Below are 20,903 nucleotides of genomic sequence, written 5' to 3' on the forward strand. Positions count from 1 at the left end.
TTCAAATCCTACTTGCCAAACCTATTACACAATCCTACCCTAACCCTAACCCCCTAAGACTAGTTGTAACCCTAACCCTAACGCTAAACCTAAACTTAAATCTAGTCATAACACTAACTCTAACTGTAACCCTAGTCCTAAACCTAGTCCTAAGCCTAACCTTAAGCCTAAGCCTAAACCTAAGCCTAAATCTAAGCCTAAACCTAAGCCTAAATCTAACCCTAAACCTAAGCCTAAATCTAACCCTAATCCTAAACCTAAATATAAGCCTAAACCTAAGCCTAAGCCTAAACCTAAGCCTAAACTAAGTCTAAATCTAAGCCTAAACCTAACCCTAAAACTTACCCTTATCCTAACCTACAATCCTGCTCTAAGATGGTTGAGAACTATGTGGTGCTGATGTGATCATCACTTTCTTGTCTCTTCATCTTCTTCAAGGAAACAATCAGGGGCACCAGGCTGGATGCAGGCTCAGCAGATGTTATAAATGGATGCTGCACAAAGGAAAAAACAAAATCAACAGAAGTCAATGAACCATGACTTTCCAAACTCGGTGCTTCACAGGATTCACAGGGCTCCTAGAAAGATCCAGAAGGATGGACCATCTGCACCTCCTTCTTTATGTGCAGGACCTTGCCATCACAGGCAAACCTGGCCCAGAATCCCACTCATCCATTTAACCAGGTGTCTTCATCTTGCTGGGATTTTTGCCCTGCCAGTGCTCTAGAAATGCTGCTTTCTGTCCTTGGAGTTTCTTCCTTTCAGGGAACTCCAAAGCCTCACATGGGTCCCTGTCTTTGACCAACAGGCACTGGGCTGATTCCCACAGGGAGACAGAGCAGTGTCTACCTTTCCATGCCCTGCCCCTCCTATGCTGGATGGCACCTTCCTTCCCAGCAGGGACAGCCCAGTGGCACTGGCTGCTGCACTTCCCTCTCTGCCACACGAGCTGGCAGTAACCCTGGGGCAGTTCCTGTCTGCTTGAGCGTGCCAGGCAGCAGATGGGGTTGGGACAAGTCCCTCTCAGCTCTCCCTGTTTGCGTCCCAGAAACCTCCAAGGGTAGGGTGGGGGCACAAACCAGGGCGCCTCAGAGGCTGACAGTGAGCCCCCCACAGCCCCTCCTGCCCACAGCCAAATCTCTGACCACTCAGCCAGCCCTGGCTTCCTTGGGTTCCTGCACCACCTTTGCATGTCTCTGTACCCTGCATTGCTCTACTTCAATTCTTTTGCCATTGGATAAAATGGGGCACACCACCAAATTACAAAACAGGGCAACAGAAAACAGTTAGAGGACAGGGCACCTCTCCTTTCAGGAAAAACAGAGAGAGGTGGAGTTATTCAGTTGTGTGAAGAACAGGCCCAAGGAGATTTTATAGCCATTTTCCAAAATTCAGTGTGGCTTTGAAGAAAGAGGGGGACACCTTTTTTGAACAGGGCCAGTTAGAATAGAATGTGGGGAAATATTTCTAAACACAAAGGGGATGCAATCAGAGTAGGTCTTAGGTAGAACTTGTTTACTTAGAGCATTCTGCAACAGTGGCACAGGGGTCCCCAAGAGCTTTTAGGTGCCTCATCCCTGGAACCATTCCAGGTCAGGTGGAAAATGGCTCTGAGCAATCTGATCTCTTTAAAGATGTCCCTGCTCATTGCAGGACACTTGCACCTGATGACCTTTACAGGGCCCTGCCAGCCCAGCCCAGTCTAGGACTCCTCACCGTTTTCATTTCAAGAGCACCAAGAGTGGAGGTGAGGAGGAAGGGGGCTCATCTGATGTCTTGGACTTCAGTGGAGGAGGAGCCCATCCCTCGCACCCTGTTTCACCTGCAGCCCCTTTGCATTTTACCTGCAGGAGCTCCTTGGCAGACCAGCGCCGCTCCTCGTCTGTCTGCAGGCAGCAGCTCAGGAAGTCACGCAGGCAAGGTGAAAACAGGTTGGGCTCCTGCAGCTTTTCTTTCCCTCCTGTGCCTATCAGGATTTGAGGCTGGGGAAAAAGGAAACAGGGAGGCTCCACCTGCTGCTTTGCCCATCTGTAACTGCTCTCCCTGAGCCCATTGTTTAAGCTCCACTTTGCAGTGGCAGTTTCTGCCCTGGCAGAGACCCAGAGATGACTTTCCTTCACCTACAAAAAACCCAAACCCCACATCTTTTCCAACATCCTGCAGATCTTGACTTGGCAGCTGATTTCATTGACTGACCTAACAAGTGGGAACTACATCAGCAAAGCACGTTTGATTCTCTGAGAATTCACACCAGCTTGATTGGCTTTTTGGAAGAGGGACTTTGCTATACTAACTCTGCTGTTTCCAAGGATTAGTACAAGAAAGGCATCTCTGCCATGCTTGTTGGTCCCTTAGGCAGAGCTGCCATAAAACAAAACACATCAAGTTCTCTCCTTTATTCTTGAAAACAATGGTAATTGGAAGGAAAGAAAGGAAATCCACCAGGTATTCCTCAGGTAAGGAAACAAACATTTAAATCTCAAATTCCACACAGACACATTAAGATGCCTGCAGAAATGTATTGGGATGAAAATGCCTGCTTGGGCACACAGGAAACACCTGCAGCTCTGTCTCTCAGCAGTCGGAAAATTTCAGCTTCCCTTATGCAGCAAAAGAAAACTTTCCATGGTCAAATCAGAAGGAGAGGTGCCATCTTTTTGGTAACCTTCTGCTCATTTGGCTACTCAAGTCAATGCATTAATGGTAGGCCCATCCCAGAAAGTGCCAGGAATCAAACAGGGGGTTTTGGCAAGCTCTCCACATCACCAGGCTCTGGCTTGATGACGTGGAGAACGTGGCTTGGGCTATGAGAAAAAACACGGTCACTAGGTGTTTCAGCAGCACTGGAAAAGAAGCAGAAGAGACTGATCCATTTACACCCTCATGCCCAGGTTTCCAGCATGTTTCCCAGTGAGAAGACACTGCACAGGGAATTAAGTTCCTCTCTAAAAATCATTGTTTTAGAAACTTTGTTGGCTTTGGGTTTCTTTTCTTCATTGCTGGAAATGTAACACCAGTTCTGAGAGGCTTGCCTTGTGGTTTTAGGGGCATCTTCACAGACAGACAAGTGGGAACAATTTGAAACCCAAAGCAGTGTTGCCTGAGAAGACTTGGGGAGTGTTTGCCTGTGTTAAGGCTTGAGCTGCCTGGCAATCCCCTTACATCCATGTTCAGAAACACCCAGCTGCTCCCCAGAACTCAGTCCCTCTGGGCACACAGGCCTCGGGAAAACGATTCCAGACTTTCTCCTGCTCAAGAGCATCTAACCTAAGCTGAGATCCAGTTTCTTCAGTAAAGCCAAGGACGTTCACTTCCATGCAGCTGACAGTGTTCATGGAGCTCAGCAGGTCTTCCTGATATTCCTCAGGCCAAGGAATTACAGTGGAATTTGGCCAGACATCAGATGAACATTATCCAATGTGGTTGATGCGGAACCAAGCTCTAACGCTGACAAGCCAGAGGGAGAGAGCTCATTCTGCTTTTGAAAGATGTCAGTTAGAAACATAAGACACAGACTTGGAACTACTCAAACCTCAGCTTGCAGAATCCATCAAAAATAGACCAAAATCATCATGGCAAGAGGCCTTGGAGTCTTGATAAAAATGCCCACTACAATAATAACAACTCTGTGCTAGTGGCAGTGAAATCAATGGTGGCCAAAGAGACTTTATTACTTTCCTCTTCAAACCAAAGGAAAATTTCCAAGCTTAAAATAGCCAATGTACTCTCCTTGATTAAAAGCAATTATGACAATTCATTCAAGTACACAGATGTGAGCCAAACAGAGGGATCACAGGTCATGCCTGACGTTCCTTGTTCATCAGTGGAACCTGCAAACTCTGATTTTATGCTATTTATAAATGTGCCAGTTGTTGGTTTCGTAGAGCTTTTTTGGCAAAGGCATGGGTTTTGTTTTCTTATGTTACAGATCCCCTCTATTGGACTTTCAAAGGTGAAATTTTAATGAAAGTCAAAAACAAAGTTTTAAAATTGATATACATGGGAAGATCTTTTGCCGAAAATTAGCTCATGAAAAGGATGGAGCGAAATCAAATTATACACTGGTGTTGCTTGGTTTTAATTGGTTCTTGTAGTGCAGATTTGCCTGGGAACAACCAAAAACAAATGTCTGGGTGACTTTAGCTGTTGCTTTGACTTGGACTCTTGGTGCGAGGACACGAGGCTTGACTCCATGTTGATCAGAAGGTTGATTTATTATGATATATATTATACTAAAATACTACATTATAACTATACTAAAAAGAACAGAGAGAAGAAGATCAGAAGGCTACAAAGACAAGAATAGAATAAGAATGAATAACAAAAATCCTGTGACTGCTCACAGCCTTGGCACAGGTGGCTGTGATTGGTCACTGATTGAAAACAATCCCCATGGACCAATGGAAGATTCACCTGTGGCCTTCCACAGCAGCAGATAGTTATTGTTTACATTTCTTTCCTGAGGCCCTCAGCTCCTCAGGACAGGAAAAATCCTAGCAGAGGCTTTTTCACTAAAAATCCTGGCAACATCTCACCCTTTTAAATTATTAAATTAAATAGAAAAAGAAATGTTTGCAATCTCTTCTACTGGGCCCTTGCAGAAGAGAGAACAACACCTCTTGAGGTTCATCTGTTGCCAATCAAAATCTCAATCATCTGCTGATGTGGAATGTTCAGGGAAATTCTTCACCTGTAGAACATTCAGGGAAATTCTTCACTTATCAAACATCAAATTCTATCATATCACTATAACAATCTTAAAATATAAGAAAATGCAAAAAACTCATGCAGAGAAAGTTCATTGTTTCAAGTCCAAACAGCTGAGTTTCAGGACAGAGTCCATGGACTGAAGATGTTCCTCTTTGACATCTCTGGAAGTCCCCTTTGGTCCTGAAGCAGGCTTGCAGAATTCTGAAACAAAGAACTGCTAAAGAAAACAAGAATTATCAAAAATCCATTGACAGTCATGAAACAATTCAGAGAAAATTTCTGGAATGCCCTGGCCACAGCCCTTCATTGAACCACTTGGGCTGAGGCTAATTTTTGGCTTTTCAATGCTTTTGAGCTGCTAGCTCTTTCCACTTTTCTTTATAATTTTTTTTTTTTTTTTTTTTTTTTTTTTTAAAAGAAGAAGAGTGGCAGCAGCAGAGGGTCTCTAGGACCCTTGGGTGGCCCTGGTCCTGGTGGATGGACCAGAGAACCCAGACCTGGCTCACAGAATGGTGGCCCAGGTCCCTGTGGGGAAAGCAAAGTCCCCAAACCCAGCACTGGGCGGGGCAGTGGCCCCGGCCCAGGGAAATGAGCCAAACGGCCCAGAACCACCCTGTAAGGCGGGCTCTGTGTGCTCAGAACCTGGCAGAACCATGCTGCCAGTGTCTTCAGAGCAGAAATGACCCAATGCTTCCTCCCCCCAGCAGCACCGGTGCACACCGGCAGCTCGGGAAGAGAAGCTTTCTCAGGAATTGTCATCCCAGATCTGAGGGTTTCTTGTCCCCAGAGCAAGCGAGCAATGCTTGCTTTGCTCTGTTTCTCTTGCTCCTGCAAGGCAAATGCCACTGCTCCTGCATTCTGCCCCTCGGCACCACCCCCATCCCCACTGGGCTGGGAACCAGAGGCAGATGCCACAGGAGCCAACTCCCCCACGCCGCTGGGGCGCTCGGGGGAAGGCAGGCACCCCAACCCCCAGGGAGAAGCCCCCGACCACACACGAAATGACCCAGAAACCACACTGATTTTGAACACAGCCAGCCGAACTGCTCCTGCAGTTAGCTGGAGTGCCACGCCTCCTCCACGGAAGGACAGGCTCTTCGCAGGGTCTGATGCGAACGATGGAACTTCGGAAACCTGCGGGACAACTGGGGTGGGCGGTGCGGGCAGCACGGGCGCTGGTGTCGACTCTTGAGACGATCCCGTGGGCTCAGCACCATTCTCGGCAAGCTCTTGCACTGCAATTGGATCGGCAGGGAGCGGCGGGACAGGCGGGGGCGGCGGGCTCGGAGCCCCATCCCCCGCAAGAGAAGGAGCGGGGGGGAAAGGCAGCTCTGTCTGCTCTGAAGGAACAGAGAAAAACTTTTGCTCAGCTGTGGGCAGTGCGGGGGGGCTGCAAACCCGCGGTTCGTCTTTTTGGAGAGGCTTCTCTCGTGCCGAACCTGGCGGGTACGGAGCGCGACCAAACCAGGCCACGACGTCCCCCGCAGCCTTCCTTTTTTCCAAAATACAGAAAAAAAGCCATAGGTGCACTCCATATATTGTTGGGAGTGTAACACCCTGGTCCATTGTCCAGTCAAAAGCAGCGTCCATGAACTCCCAAAGATATAAATCGAGGGAGTATGCTACATTTGTAAAAAATCCATGAAATTTTGCCCATCTGAAAAACTCAACACACAGTCTCTCCCACAGACTATTAACTCCGTCCTCGCGTCCCCATCTGTGCCAGAGTTTAATAACTTTCTCCTCTGACGCAGTAAACGGAACCTGAGTTTCCGAGGGTACATTTTTCCAACTTTCCTCCCACCTTTTGCGAATGGCAGGATCTTCAGGAAGGGAAAAAATAACAGTACCTTTAGACAGTGTCCTTGTGGATCCAGCTGTGCAGCTCTGCTGCTCTGCGGTCTCTGGACACAATCTCCAGGAAAGTCCAACAGGTTCTCCTGTTTGCCTTGGCTGTGAACTCTGCCCATCTTCAGGGTCTCGTTTCTTCAGCTCCAGGCTAGATTCCATGGTCACTCTTGGGGTGACCATCAGTTTCACACGTCCAGGGGTCACCAATTGTTGCTTTGACTTGGACTCTTGGTGCGAGGACACGAGGCTTGACTCCATGTTGATCAGAAGGTTGATTTATTATGATATATATTATACTAAAATACTACATTATAACTATACTAAAAAGAACAGAGAGAAGAAGATCAGAAGGCTACAAAGACAAGAATAGAATAAGAATGAATAACAAAAATCCTGTGACTGCTCACAGCCTTGGCACAGGTGGCTGTGATTGGTCACTGATTGAAAACAATCCCCATGGACCAATGGAAGATTCACCTGTGGCCTTCCACAGCAGCAGATAGTTATTGTTTACATTTCTTTCCTGAGGCCCTCAGCTCCTCAGGACAGGAAAAATCCTAGCAGAGGCTTTTTCACTAAAAATCCTGGCAACATTTAGCCACCACGCAGCAGGCTCAAATACCATAAGTTTGTCTAATTTGGAACCAGAAAAGCTTTTCTCAACATGTCTAGTCGGTGTGCCAGAAAAGGATTTGCCCTTGGTCAAAAAGCAATTCAGTAGTAAGCCTGGTGAAATTGACAATGGGAGCAATCCTGTAGTGGATTGGAACGTTTGGGCCAAAGAACTTCCCAAAGCAGTATCTGAACTCAAAGAATTTGAAATCCTTGGTCTTTTAACAATGGATTTCTGCCTTATGTTTACAGCTAATGATTGGCAAGAAGGTGATCCTCCAAAGTGCAATGTTACTCCCCATTATTTTGCGTATAGAAATTCTAGGTTTTGGTGTAATTATTCAAACAGTTGGGATGTGCTTTCCGAGGCTGACCAATATCCACGACAATTGCCAAAAGGATGTTGGTTCATTGGTGGAGATAGGGCTTGGCAGGGCATCCCATCACACCCTGAAGGTGCCCCATGTAGCATTGGAATGCTCACTGTGATAGCACCTACTGCTAAAGCAGTCATTAAGAAGAAACACAGGGGAACAAGATCTGCTCATCACTACCATGAAAACTGTAAGAGAGATTTCATGCCTTGGAATGCTGCCAAAAGGGTTTCAGCAGGTTATTACCCCAATCAACCAGAGCATTGAAACAATTAGATCAGGTTGGATCTTGGCTGAGTAAACAAGCTAATGCCACATCCAGTGCAATCAGTGATATGCTGACGGGTGTTAATAGTGTTGGGCATGTTACCCTTCAAAATAGAGCTGCAGTTGATTTTCTTTCACTGGCACATGGACATGGTTGTGAGGAATTTGAAGGATTGTGTGTTGTATGAACCTGTCTGATCATTCTGAATCCATCCATAAAAACATACAAAAGCTGAAAGATTTGACAGCTCCAATTAAAGCTGATGGTGGGTCCTGGTTAGATGATTTGTTCCTAGGATGGAGCTTTGCACCTTGGCAAAGAGAACTTTGTAAAATAGGTCTATATGTGTTGGGTGTTTTGGTAGTGATACTGTAGTAATACCTTGCATACTTCGGTGCGCGCAACAAATGACAGACAAAACTATCAAACAGATTTTATCGTACGGGAGGGAGAAGTAGGAAATGGATTCACAGAGAGTTCTCAAAATCTCACAGAGATGGTGGATGAAGGTATTGACATAGAAGAAGGTTTTGAATTAAACCTTGGAACAGGTGAGACTTTTTTGAACAATGACTTGTAATTGCTATCAGACATGACTTATGCCCTTTGAACTGACTGGACTTTTACAGCATTAAAATTCTTGTGTTGTAGTACAGCAACACTTAATGTGAGCAAAAAGGATGCTTTAAGCAAGTCATAAGCAGATATACTATAGTAAACCTATGAAATGCAAGGCAGTTAATAAAAGACACAGTTGCAAAGGTTTTTTTTTAGGTGAACTGAGAGGGGAATTGTGGGAATCCATAACATCAGAGGGTTTTGGAAAAGCTGCAAGAGGAAGGTCTCAGAGACATAACTGTGATTAGAGCTAAGCAGTAGCCATAAGATCAGCAGAAAAAATTATGTAAAAAGTAGAAAAGTAAGGATAAATAGAACAATGGTCTGTGTATTAATGCTTGGCTAGAATAACTCCCTAAGCTGCAGAAAAGTATATCTAGTAAGATATTAGGAAGTTCAAAGCTTAATAATAGAGCTCTGTGCATTGTGTTTTAAGGCTTGCAATCAGGTATTGTATTAGAAATAAGCAAGCATTGTTTTAAGCAAAGGTAGGTAGGTGTGCTTGCAGTGACTGGATGGAAGTACTGTCAATATGCTTTTGCTTTGTGTGATTAGTCAAAAAACTTTTAAGTAAGTTGTAACATTAAGTTCTTGGTCTGCTGCCTGGGATGTGAGCTGATGGCATCTTTGCATTGTCATAACCATGTCATGAGACTGATGCTGGAAAATAAAACAGCTCAAGCTGTGTTCCTCAGCAGTTATGTCCTGTTCCTGATTTGTACACAGCCCCTGGCGGGCGATAATTCCCTTCCTTGCCAGTCAGGGAATAAGGCTCTACGTTCACTTCTGAATTGGCCATTCGTTCTTAAAGATGGAAAGTCTCTCCTGGTCAGAGCTCAGGACATCCTCTGGCTGCCCTGGGTGGCTCAAAGCCCCTGGCAGGGGGCTCACAGACCCTGGCACGAAGGCAAAGACACCTGTGCCTTTGAGGTGTCTTTGATTTTGACCCATGGAGAAAATTACCAATGTTACGTGAAGAGCTACAAGCGATGAAAGTTTAAGCAGAATAACAGTTTGTCTCAGGGTGAAAAGGTAGAATTTTGGAGTTTTTAGAATGGGGGTTCAGGAGGCAAGATGGAGGTATTTGGGCGTGCCCTGTCCTTCTTCCTTCTTTTTCCTTCTTCTTCATAGCCTCCATCTTCTGTGTGATTCTGGCACTTTTAGACTGGTTTAGAGTAGAGACCGACTGTCTAACATAGGTGATAGGTACTGGAAAATAATTATAAATAAAGTACACATAGTTCTTAGTTTAAAATGTTGACACCACCCCAAGGGCAGTGCAGTGTGCCATGAACTGACCTTCTAGTCAGACTGCAGCAGGTGAGGAAAAGAATGTATTAGATAAGAGAAAATAAACAACCTCGAAACCCAGAGGCAAGGAATTATGACTCCTGCTTCGAGCACCGGGCTGGGAAAAAAGAGACTTTCTAACATTCTTGGGGTCATCTCGACCACAGAGATCCTGACACCTCCTAAGGGCGTTCTGGTGTGGTTTGGAATTGGGAACCGTGTCCTTCCTTTATCAGCTCCAACCTACACTGCCTTTGGAATGCTGCCTATTGGCCAGTTGTTGCCCAGTCATGGACTTGTGGATGAGGAAGAAAGTGCAATTGCATTTCCAGCCAAAACCCAGTGAAAAGCAGGACAGCCAAAACATGCTGTGGATATACAGGCTTTCAGCTGTGCACACAGATGCTTTTGGTTCCTGCTCGGTGTAGCCGGCACGTCTCCACTGTGACTGCTCCCACCTCCCAGGCAGCCATGGCTAATTGGTACAAGGCTCTGCAAGTGGAACCAAGAAGGTGGGCAGGTCTGCTGGCAGTACAGGAGAGCAGAGAGGAAAGCACCTGGCAGGACCCTGGCCAGCCAGGCAAAGCACCCACTGGACCTGCTCTCTGTCAATAGGTAAGGACTGGTGGGTGACGCCACACTTGGGGTTGTCTGGGGCTCAGCAATCATGAAAAGTGTCTGTGCTTGAGTGGGTTTGTCCCTCTTTCTGTGCCTTCTGTTGTCCCTGTGCTCCACAGTGTCGAGCTGTGTAGCTGTGTGTCACAGCTAAAGTGCAGGAGAACCTCATCTGTCTGCTCTTTGAGGTGGCTGCTCACAGCAGCCTTTTCAATCTGCAAGCTCCGTCTGGAGAGTGACTTTCACCCGTGTTTGGTCCCGGAGGCCAGAGCCTGTCATCTGCAGTCCCAGGTGCCATTGAGGGCTGCCCAGTGCCTCAGGCTGCTGTGACTCTAGCACAAACAACAGGAGGCAGTGGCAGGTGGTTGTTTCCAAAGTTGCATTCTTCAGGGGCAATGTGCTGTGCGTGTCCTTTGTCCAGCCCAGCCCCAGCCCTAGGGATCAGATGCAGCAACTGCTGTTGCTGCTGCTGAAGTCAGCGAGGATTTGGTGGTTGGTTTCCATCCCAGAAGAACTGGTCACTTATGAAGCTGGGTGCTGATAGTGTCCTGCAGATCTCTGGGCTGCAGAGCTGGAAAGGAGTTGTCCCTTGTTGTTCTTCTCCATCAGGGAAAGCCGTGCCAGCCAGATGTGCGTCAACAGAGCAAACAGGGAGTGCGTGAGTCTCTTCCATATCCATCTGCTGAGAGTGGTGCCCTTTGAGATTAAGTGGCACAAAGTCAATTGCTTGTGGTCCCTCTGTGTATCTCCGTGTTAGACAGTGCTGCTAAATCTGCCTGTAGCACAGCAGCAGGGGAAAAAGCCTCTCAGCTCTGCAGGTGCTACAAGCTGCTATTGATGCATAGAAAATACTGCATTTTGTCTTTATGAGGAAGAGAAGAACTGGTTTAGCAGCAAGAGAAGGTGGAATGATTCTTCTGATCTTTCCTTCTGTCTCATACAGGCAGATCTGTGTGGCTCATAAATGTGCCCCTGACTGGCAACAAACAGGGGAATCCCTGGAGCCATAGCCAGGCTGGGCCTTGGGATGCCGGGACTGACCAGGAGCATAACCCTGGGTGGGCTCATCTGCAAAGTGTGGGCAGACTGTGTCTTGGAGGTAGGTGCCACATGCAAAGTCCATCAGTTTTGCCAGTCCCGTGGCCCGGTCACGGAGGATGTTCTCTGGTTTGATGTCCCGCTGCAGGACCCCACAGCTGCTGCAGTGTTGCATAGCCTCCAGCACCTGGAGGAACAGCCCCTGCACCACCTCCTCCAACGTGGAGCCCCCATGCCAGAATGAAATCAAAGAGGTCCTGCGAGTGCTCAGGGCACTCCATCGCCAACATGATGTTGTTAGGGAGCTCACACCAATCCAAGAGCTGATCAACACCATGGAACCCAGGGGACACCTTGTCCAGCAGCTCCATCTCCCTGGGTACACGGATTCTGTCAGGCTGCAAAGAAGACCACAATGGCATCAGTGGGGCTGATGCCGTGCCAGGCGTCTAGAACCCCTCACCCAGCCCAGGATGCTCTGAGCCCTCCACAGAGCTCACGTCCACTCTCCCTCCGGGCGTCCTGGTGGCTTCCACTCTGCTGGGCCTCGGCCAACCCCGCCTGTCATGTCCCAGTTTCTGCCGCTGGCCCCGCTCACTCACCAGCTGGCCCTAATGACGGATGCAATCCTGTGACACACTTTTGATAGCCACCTGTGAGCCAAGGGGGGCAGCGGGCTGAGCTCAGATCCTGCCCTGCTGAGCCCCGTCCTCCCTCTGCCCCCCGCTCCACCCCCTCCATCCACCAGGGTGCCATCCGTGGGGCACGTCCCCGAGTAGACAGTGCCAAAGCCACTGTGCAGCAGCAGTGACCCCAGCGGAACGGCTCTCGCGGGACCTCCTGCGCTCTCTCTGCGGGTGAGACGCGGCTGTCAGTGTTCAGGCCAGGACTGGGAATGGTCCCCAACCTCCCCACCATGGCCCACCAAGTGCCCCATGCCGGGCATCCCCATCTGAACGGGGCACCGGCGGCTCGGGCTGGGTGGCTGCTCTGTCGAGTGGCAGAGCTCGGTCCGGGGAAAGCGCTGCTCACTCCTTTATGGACTGGCTTCATCATTTGAGCAATGCTGCTCCAGTCTGTGGAACATGGAACAAAAAAGGAAAAATCATCCTTTTGCAAGAATGCCCAGAGCGTGCATTGAAAAGAGGCAAAAAATGGACCCTTGCACAAGTCCCCAGACCGTGCAATTAAATGGAAAATAAGGACACTTGCATGACTTTGCAGGCTGTGCAGAAAAAGGAGAATGAAAGGACACTTGCACAAGTTGTCAGAATGTACAGAAAAAAAAAGGAGGGAAAAAAGGGACACCTGCACAAATCCACAGACGGTACAAGAGAGAAGAAGAAAAATTGAGACCTGCATGTGTCTGCAGACTCTATAAAAACAGGTGATGAAAAGGACTTCTTTGACAGGGCGCACACTGTCCCAAAGCAGTGCCAAACCTGCTTGCCAGCCTCACGGGTAACAGGAGAAGGCCGCAGGTCAAGAACAGGAGTTCAGCCAATGGCTGGAGGAAGCAGAGGAATTTGCAAGGCAGGTGAGTGCTGGAGGAGGCCTGACAAGCTGCCTGCTCTTGTCTTGCTGCTGAACTTCAGTGCTCTTGAGAACAACACTTGGGCCTAAATCCCACTGGAATCAGCATTTCTTAGGGAGATTGGCATTTGCTGAGGAACGGCTTACAATGCTTATCCTCTTGGCAGTCAACCCGGGCTGTGTCTTAGAAAGGAGGAAGCTGAGTGAGTCTGTGGAGTCTCCTGGAAGAAACAAAGCCCTGTGACAGCAAGCAGCATTCTCAGGCTGCTCTCAGGGGAAAATCCCAGCAAGCTAAAGACACCTGGGTAAAGGGGTGAATATGATGGTGAGCTACGCTGGCCCGCAGTAGCAAAATCCTGGACATGAAGGTAACGGGCACATAGTGTCCTCATGTCCTGTTTCTGCACCTTTCTGGGAACCAGAGGAATCCTGCCTCCACCTGTGAGGAATTCAGCTTGGGAACGAATAACTCCTTTCTGGTTTGCCTTTTATCTTTTTTGCTTTTGGACAGCAGTGCTTTGTAACATCATCTGAGCCTGCCCCCAGCCTGGCTGATGGGACCCTGTCAGCAAAGGAAGTGCAGGAAGCCTGGAGAGGAGGCAGTGGTGCTTGAGGAGGCTCTGTGCCCTGCCAGCTCAGCACAGGACTGGCAATCCAACCAGCTGACTCCTGCACTCCATGGGAGCATTCCCTTCCTGGCCAGGCTGCGCTGAAGCTGTGCTGTGCCCGGCGCTGTGCATTGCCCTGGCGCTGTGCGTGCCGCACGGACAGTCCCGTTTGTGGCTCCGCACTGCCCGAGGCTCTCCCCCCTCACACAGGGGCCCCGCCCCTCCCCGGGCGCCCCCTGGCGGCTGCCCGGCCCCGCCCGCCCCGCGCAGGCGCGCTCCCTGCCCATGGCGCCGCCCAGCGGCAGCCGCCCCTCCCTGCAGGCCCGGGCCGGGATCGGGCCCTGCTGCTCGTCCTGTCCCTCGGCTCCCTTCTTTCCAGAGAGAGGAAGGCTCCAAAGGAAGCGTTTGCCACCTGTGGCCCTCTGCTTTACTCTGTGGGGCCGAACGTCTCCCCTGAAGGTGGCCCTGGTGCATCCATGAGTGCTGGCGGAGGAAAAGGCCCCTTCCTTCTGCCGCCAGCTGTCATCAGTGGCTCAAAAGCAGTGCCCAGCTCTGGAAGGAGAAACAGCCCGTGGCACAGTGGTGCCATCCCTGCCCAGACGGGGCTTTCTGCCACAGCAGCAGCAGCAGCATCAGGGCTTGCCTTGGCTTCATCTGGAAAGCCAGAAGCCTCTGTCAGTCAGCAGGTTGCCAGGCTGCATCAGCTCCTGGTGGGGGTGAATCCTGCTAGCTCTGACCATTTCCAAAAGGTTATAAAGGCAGCAGTACAGACATATATGCAGAGCAACCAGCGTTGCATAAATGTGTAAAACTGTGTGGGTTTTGTGGCATTCTTAGGGCTGTCATGCTGACAGTGCCTCCTGCACAGCTTGTGTGCCATGCCATTGCTGGGCCAGCCTTGTCCCCAAGCTGTCACCCCCAGCCTCGTTCTCTGGCTGCTGTTGCATCTCAAAGCACAGTTGCCCAATTGCTGAGTTCCAGCTCTCAGGCTGGAGCACCAACCCGTGCTGTTGCATGTGAACGAATGGTCTGTGTCCACTTCATTGTGCTGGCAGAAGCCACTTTTGCTGAGACACAGGACATAGAAAGTAGAGGAAAAAATCAGCTGGAAACTCTTGTATGGAAAATCAAGGCGACTGACATTGTGGAGAGGGAGAGAGAAGGATTCATCTGACTCCACTTTATCAGAAGGCTAAATAATTACTTTCTTATACCATACTATATACATTGCATCTAAACTGAATCTGCCACACACTCACCCTTGCTCACAGCTGCACAGAACTGCATCCACTCTGATTCTCTCGTGGCAGTCCCGACACACACATTCTCCTGGCCCTGATAGGCCAAGGGAACAAAACATCCTCACTTTGGGTAACAATCTCCATATTGCATTCTACTTTGGCACAACACAGTCATAAGAATTGTGTTTTCTCTTTCTCTGATGTTCAGAAAATGTGAAACCCAGAAATATTCCTGGGAAGAATTGTGCCTTGCTTTTCTCTATGAAAAGAATGTGGAAACACTCTTGGGCTGGGCGCACGCTGCTGGAGCTTTCTGTTGCTTTCCTTTGAGGAAACAGCAGTGTTTTGTGAATGGTGGGCAGAAAACGGTATGCCTGGCTCTGGGGACTGTTTTGTAAGCAGTGCATGTTTGAAACTATTCCCTGATCTCCAGCCTGGAGGAAATTAGGGTCACCCAGCAACATCTAAAAGCTTCAGGATTATGACACCAGTAAGGCACAAATGTGGGGTCTGTAGATCCACAGGCATTCCTCATCTAATCAGACATTTCTTGAGAATTGTCCTGACTTCCAGTGTGACACGCAGAGGGAATTTGCATCAGGACAATATGCAGCCTCCCAGCTGTCACATGTGGTGTCTGACCAGCTGCTCTCTCCACTCCACTTGCTGGGCTCATGCCAGAGGTGGTCCTGGGGCTGGGAAACACCTGGACTTGTGCAGAGCCCTTCCAAAATGCTGCCATGGCTGCAAGAGCAGGCAAACAGCAAAAGCCCAGATCTTTCTCCATTCTTTTAGTTTTTAACTGAGACCTGGTAGTTTTTCCAGGCACTTTCTGTTCGTGCTCATTAAGTTATTTTTAGGAGGGAGAAAAAAAATTGGTTCCAAGGGCAGAGGAGAGGAGGGGGAAGGAAGCTTCTGAACTTTGGAAAGCTTGTGGTTGCTCTGTTTTCCTGAGCCTTGCTAAGGTGTGCCCACCAGCTGAGCTATTTGGTCTCTGCCTTATAACTCCCTTTTAGGTGGGACTTGCCCATTTTGGTGGTTTTCCTCCCCCCACCAGCTTCTACATTGTCCCACATTGGGATTTAAGGTTCTTTTCCTTCTTTCTGTGTGTCCATTGGAGTCAGATCCCTGTGACTGCCAGATGCATCCTGCAGGGAAGCTGCCAGAAGTGAGGCACAGGCCCCAAAGGCTTCTTTGAGGTGCTGTAATTGTGCAGCAGCAGTGTGCTGTGTGTGCAGCAGGTTGGTTACTTGGCTTTTTCTCCCCACTTAGGTGTCATTGTTCCTTCAGCAAGCCCTACAGTTTGCTGGTTGATGTTAGCCATGCAGCAAATGGGTGGGAATGACAGGCATTCCAGTTGAGTGAACTCTCCAGGATATTAGCAAAGCACAATTTCATCCACAGCACTTAACCAAGAGTTCTTGGTTTTAGTCAGAAGCACTGCTGGGCAAAAGGACACATTGCCTTTGGTTTCCTCACATGCTGGCTCTTTCTGAGTGTTCAGCTTGGCGTACAGGGTGAATGGGCTTGGTGCCTGTTGTGTGTTACTGTGGGATCCTTTGAGCTGCGGGTTATGGACTGCAAGGGGGTTTTGTGCTGCTTTGGGGCAGAGGAGAACTTTCTGGGCTTTTCTGTTGCATTAGCTGTAGAGGAGGTTTGGTTGCCATACATGAACTCACAGAGCAAGCCAGAGCGGCTGCTATTGTGATGTCAGCAGAGGGCTGCCACGTCACAGCGTTGTCAGCAGGAGGTTTTCCTGGTGCCCGCAAGGCCTCAGCGTCCAGAGCAGCTCTTGGCGTGCTCCTTGCAGGAGGATCACCTCGTCTGAGCTGTTCTCAGATTACGGCCGGTGTCCTTTTGTTTCTCTATTTTCTTGCACAGTCCTTGGACTGGTGCAAGTGTCCTGTTTTACCCCTTTTTACTTGCACAGTCTCAGGACTTGTGCAAGTGTCCTGTTTTTCCCCTTTTTACTTGCACAGTCTCAGGACTTGTGCAAGTGTCCTGTTTTTCCCCTTTTTACTTGCACAGTCTCAGGACTCGTGCAAGTGTCCTGTTTTTCTCCTTTTTACTTGCACAGTCTCAGGACTTGTGCAAGTGTCCTGTTTTCCCCCTTTTTACTTGCACAGTCCCGGGACTTGTGCAAGTGGGGATTTTTTCCATTTTTGTTTCCTGGCCTACGGACTCGAGCAGCCCTGCTCAAAGGATGGAGCGAGTCCGTAGAGCAGTCAGAAGCGCCTTTTCATTGGCGGCTTCTCGGAAAGCTTTTCTTCGTTTGGCTGGTAAATAGAAGTTGTTTTTTCCTTTGGGGCAGCACGTTGGGACACAAATTACATAAAGATGCCATATGTTTGGTAAAGCTCCTGTCAAGAGCTTCCGCTGGAGACGGGGGTGTCTCTTGCCTAGCAGAGTGTAGGAACCTCCAAAATGCAGACTGGGAGAGCTTTGCAGATATCCTCCTAAAAACTATGCAGGTCTCTCCAGAACTGAGGAAAAGCATCTTTTGATTGCATTCCATCCTTCAAGGATGTGCCTGTCTAACTGGACCCCCTCTGTGTGCTCCAAGAGCCATTGGCTCTGTGCTGAAGGGCAAACTGCCGAGCACTTGGTGTGTGCTCCTGAAGCCCAGAGCTGGGCCTGTGCTGTGTCCCAACAGAACTGCAAGTGCTGAGAGGGGTTTGGTGGAAGGTTTTGTAGGGAATTGTTTACGGCAAGCACATGGCACATGCTGCATGCAATTTACAAAAAGAAAAAGCAAGTCCAGGAAAGAGAGGAGAAAAAAGCTGCTTTAGCTGTAGGCTGGACAATGAGCTCCAATGTAGGCACTGCCTGCTAAGGAACAATTTGCATCTTCACGGCCAAGTTTCTAGTTCCTTAGTGGCAATGCCGAGCAAAAGGTAGACACAGCCTAGGGTATTGTCCTGCAGTCTTGCTCGCTGTGTTAAAAATGTTGCTCCTGGAGGGATGTTGTGAAAGGAGAATGCTCTCTGCTTGGGGGGACTTGTTCTGTGGGATTCCTCAGCACAAACAGTTTTCTAACAGCACCTGGTTCATTTTTCCTTGCCCCCGGCAGCTCGCCTCAGAGGTGGAAGGAGTCAAGCGCACGCTTCGGTGAGTGGGACGGGCACCCTTGACATTCCTGGTGTCTGAGGAGTGTGGAGAAAGCTGTGGGCTTGGCCTGTTGCAGTACAGTGTCAGCCTGGCAAGCTGAAAGAAAGTCCACATCAGCGTCTGCATGAACACTACCAGAAGGATTCCATCCCTTTCCTCCTTTTCCACTGAAGAGGTTTTAACTAATGGAAGTTAAGCTTTGCAGACAGGAGGCTGCATGCTGATTGTAGCCAGCCTGAAATATCTCCTGCAGAAGCATGCACAATCCTGTTTAAACCGTAGACTTATCAGCCCTTTTTAATTGAGTTTTAATGCCTGAGCATCTCACTTTTATCCAAATTCATGACTTGTGCTTAGGACAGCTGGGAATAGAGCTCAGAAGAAATCAGGTTCTAAATGACAGGTGACTCCCTGTCCCTCACACTGCTGCCTGTCTGCAGAGCACCACAGCAGCAGCAGAACCTCCTCTGGCTCGCTCTCTGCCTCCAGAGGTTAAAGGGGACACAAAGGACAACAAACCTCAAGGTGTTGTCAGTCCAGGGCCTGAGCATCCTGCAGCAATCAGTGGCAGCTTTGCTTGGTTGAGTGCAAAGCTCTGGGGCAGTGCAGAGCTGCAAGTTTCTGAGCAGGCAGCCCTTGCCCTTTGTGGCTGAGGATGCTGGGGGCTGGAGTCCTGTCATGACCTCACTCTTCAGCCCAGCCACTGACCCGTGGGAAATGGCATCTGAAAATTGACATGCAGGCATCATTTTCCTGGCATTCTCACAGGGACTGTGAACTTGCCTTGGTGTCAGAGAAGCGGTAGCATGATGTCCTTTAGTGCTACTGGTGTGGAAGTCAGCCGCTTTGTGCACAGAGTCTGTGCAGGCTCCCTGCTGTCAGCAGAGAGAGGTCCCCAGGTGCAGTTCACAGCCTTGTGGGGTGCCGAGGAGCCGCTGTTGCCTGCAGGGACCCACCCCTCTCCACGCCCTATCTAGGTAGCTACAGGCACTGCTTTGACTGCCCCCTTAACTTTGACATGACCCAAGTGTGTTGAGGAGACTCCTGAGCAGCTCTGCATGGCAGAGACAAAATCTGTCTGTGAAGGGCTGGATTGCAGTTCCTGTTGGCTGCTCTTGAAGGCCTGAAATCCTGAGGGGAAGCCAGTTGAGCAGAGCTGAGCAGGGAAATGTTCCCTGCTTCTACTCAGATACTCCCTGAACAACTCCAGGGTTAGTTGGGACATAAACACCACATCAACACCACATAAACAGCCCCACACAACAGCTTTTGCCTTCAGGGGGGGCTGCTGCTTGCTGCTTCTGCCAGCTCTCAGGAGCCAACTTCCCTGCTCCTGATTGCTTGTTTGTGCTTTTTCCCTGCCTATTCCTTGCAGGTCCCGCTAGGAGAGGATCTTGCCAGTCAGGACTCCTGGGCCCAGGCAGGAAAGGCGGAGCGGCAGGAGAGCACGGACGGAGTGCACGGTGCCCAGGAGTTCAGGTGTGTGTTGAGCTTTCTCGCTTTCTCTCAGAAGGGGTGGGCGTTGCTGGGCTTTAGGAGGCCCAATGTCAAAGAACAAATTTGGCTTTCTCATTGTTGGACTTGCTCAGCACAGACGGGGGAAGGCAGCCCAGGGCAGGTCTGGCTGCTGAGCAACCTAGAGCACAGCTGCCTCCTGGGACTCACTCCTTAAACCTTGACAAAAAGCATTCCAAACTAGACCAGAGTAAAAGCAAGGGAGGATCAGGCTGGGCTTAAGGAGAGCAAAGCATTGACCTGCAAAGGCAGTCATGCAGCATAACAAGTGTCTCAGAGAGCTTGTGTAGATTGCACTCCTGGAAATTCAGAACCCCAGCTGGATGGGGCCTTGAGCAGCCTGTCCAGATGCTGACCCCAAGTGCTTGGAACTGAAGACTGGGCTAGAGGCTTCCTGGGATCTCTGCCAGCCTAATCATCCTTTGATAACTGGATTGGAAAATCATCCCCACCTCCTCCCCAAGCTATGGCTTGCAGGCTCTTTCCTTGTTTCACTAGTGAAAGCAAGAGTAATTGTGGCAATACTCATCTCGACTTAGCAAGCATGTCTTAGCCAAAGAAGAACTTTTGCAAGTCCAGTATCCACCGTAATCAGAAAGGAGTGTAAGAGCTAGCAGGCAGGAAGCTGTTACTCAGCTGAGAGTACCTGAGCTTTCTGGAAGTGTTCTGTGGCTTCTGGAAGCTTGTTTGACTTCCTCAGTGGTGACTCCTTCACCTGCAGGAACAACAAAGAGAGATGCTGGTCTAGGGAGGGAATTGCAGCATTCTCTTGAGGTGGAAGTAGAGGGCTGTTGGAAGCCCCTGAGACTGCCTTGTGTGGGACATGGTATGCAGTCCTGGTCTTGCAAGGAGACTGTGTTGCAATTAAAGGCTTGTTTGTCTGTCTGCTTGCCGTAGGTGGAAGGAGTTGGCTGCATTTGAGAGAAAGCGCCACTCCTCACTAGAGAGGGCGTCTGAAGTGGCGGCACCGACAGCGGAGGAATGGCAGCCTCAGAGGGATCTGCTGAAGGAAGCGGTTCCTCTGGCCGTGCCAAAGGTACGCTCACCTTGTTCCTAGGCAGCACTTGTGGGAGAGGGATTTGTCCTAGCAAGACCCCCCCGAATGCTGCTTCTGGCAGCAAGCTGAGACCGAGCCTGTGTTGTTGTTGTTGTTCCTCTTGAAAAATGGTGCCCCTCCACTGCCAGGTTTTCCGCCGGCAGCGGCCAGCCCACAGGGGCCTGGAGAAGCTGCTGCAGGAGTTCTCCTGCCAAGGGCACACCCTGTCCCAGGTGTGCAGAGAGAAGGCAGTGCTGGCACAGGAGAATGCTGCCCTGGAAGCCCGACTGGCAGCCACGGAGCGGGACTTGCGAGGCCTTTCAGAGCAGCTGGCAGAGGCCAGGTAAAGGCAGGGAGGAGACCCTGGGTGGGACATTACTGAAGGTCTGTAGTTACAAAGGTGGTGAGCATTATGTCAGGATTTACTGCCTGCTCTGTGCTCTCCAGATGTTTGTCGGACAGAGAAGCAAAGAGATACAAGCAAAA

General features: G+C 49.6%; 1 long non-coding RNA gene across 1 annotated transcript; it reads left to right on the forward strand.

The window, feature by feature from the left end:
* Positions 1 to 16,514: 16,514 nt before the first annotated feature.
* On the forward strand, positions 16,515 to 19,336 carry LOC135293247 (uncharacterized). The gene is made up of 3 exons (XR_010355346.1): positions 16,515 to 17,037; positions 17,829 to 17,866; positions 19,242 to 19,336. It is a non-coding gene; the product is annotated as an uncharacterized LOC135293247 (long non-coding RNA).
* Positions 19,337 to 20,903: the final 1,567 nt, after the last annotated feature.

Source organism: Passer domesticus, unplaced genomic scaffold, assembly GCF_036417665.1.
Source record: "Passer domesticus isolate bPasDom1 unplaced genomic scaffold, bPasDom1.hap1 HAP1_SCAFFOLD_93, whole genome shotgun sequence".
NCBI classification, from domain to species: domain Eukaryota; kingdom Metazoa; phylum Chordata; class Aves; order Passeriformes; family Passeridae; genus Passer; species Passer domesticus.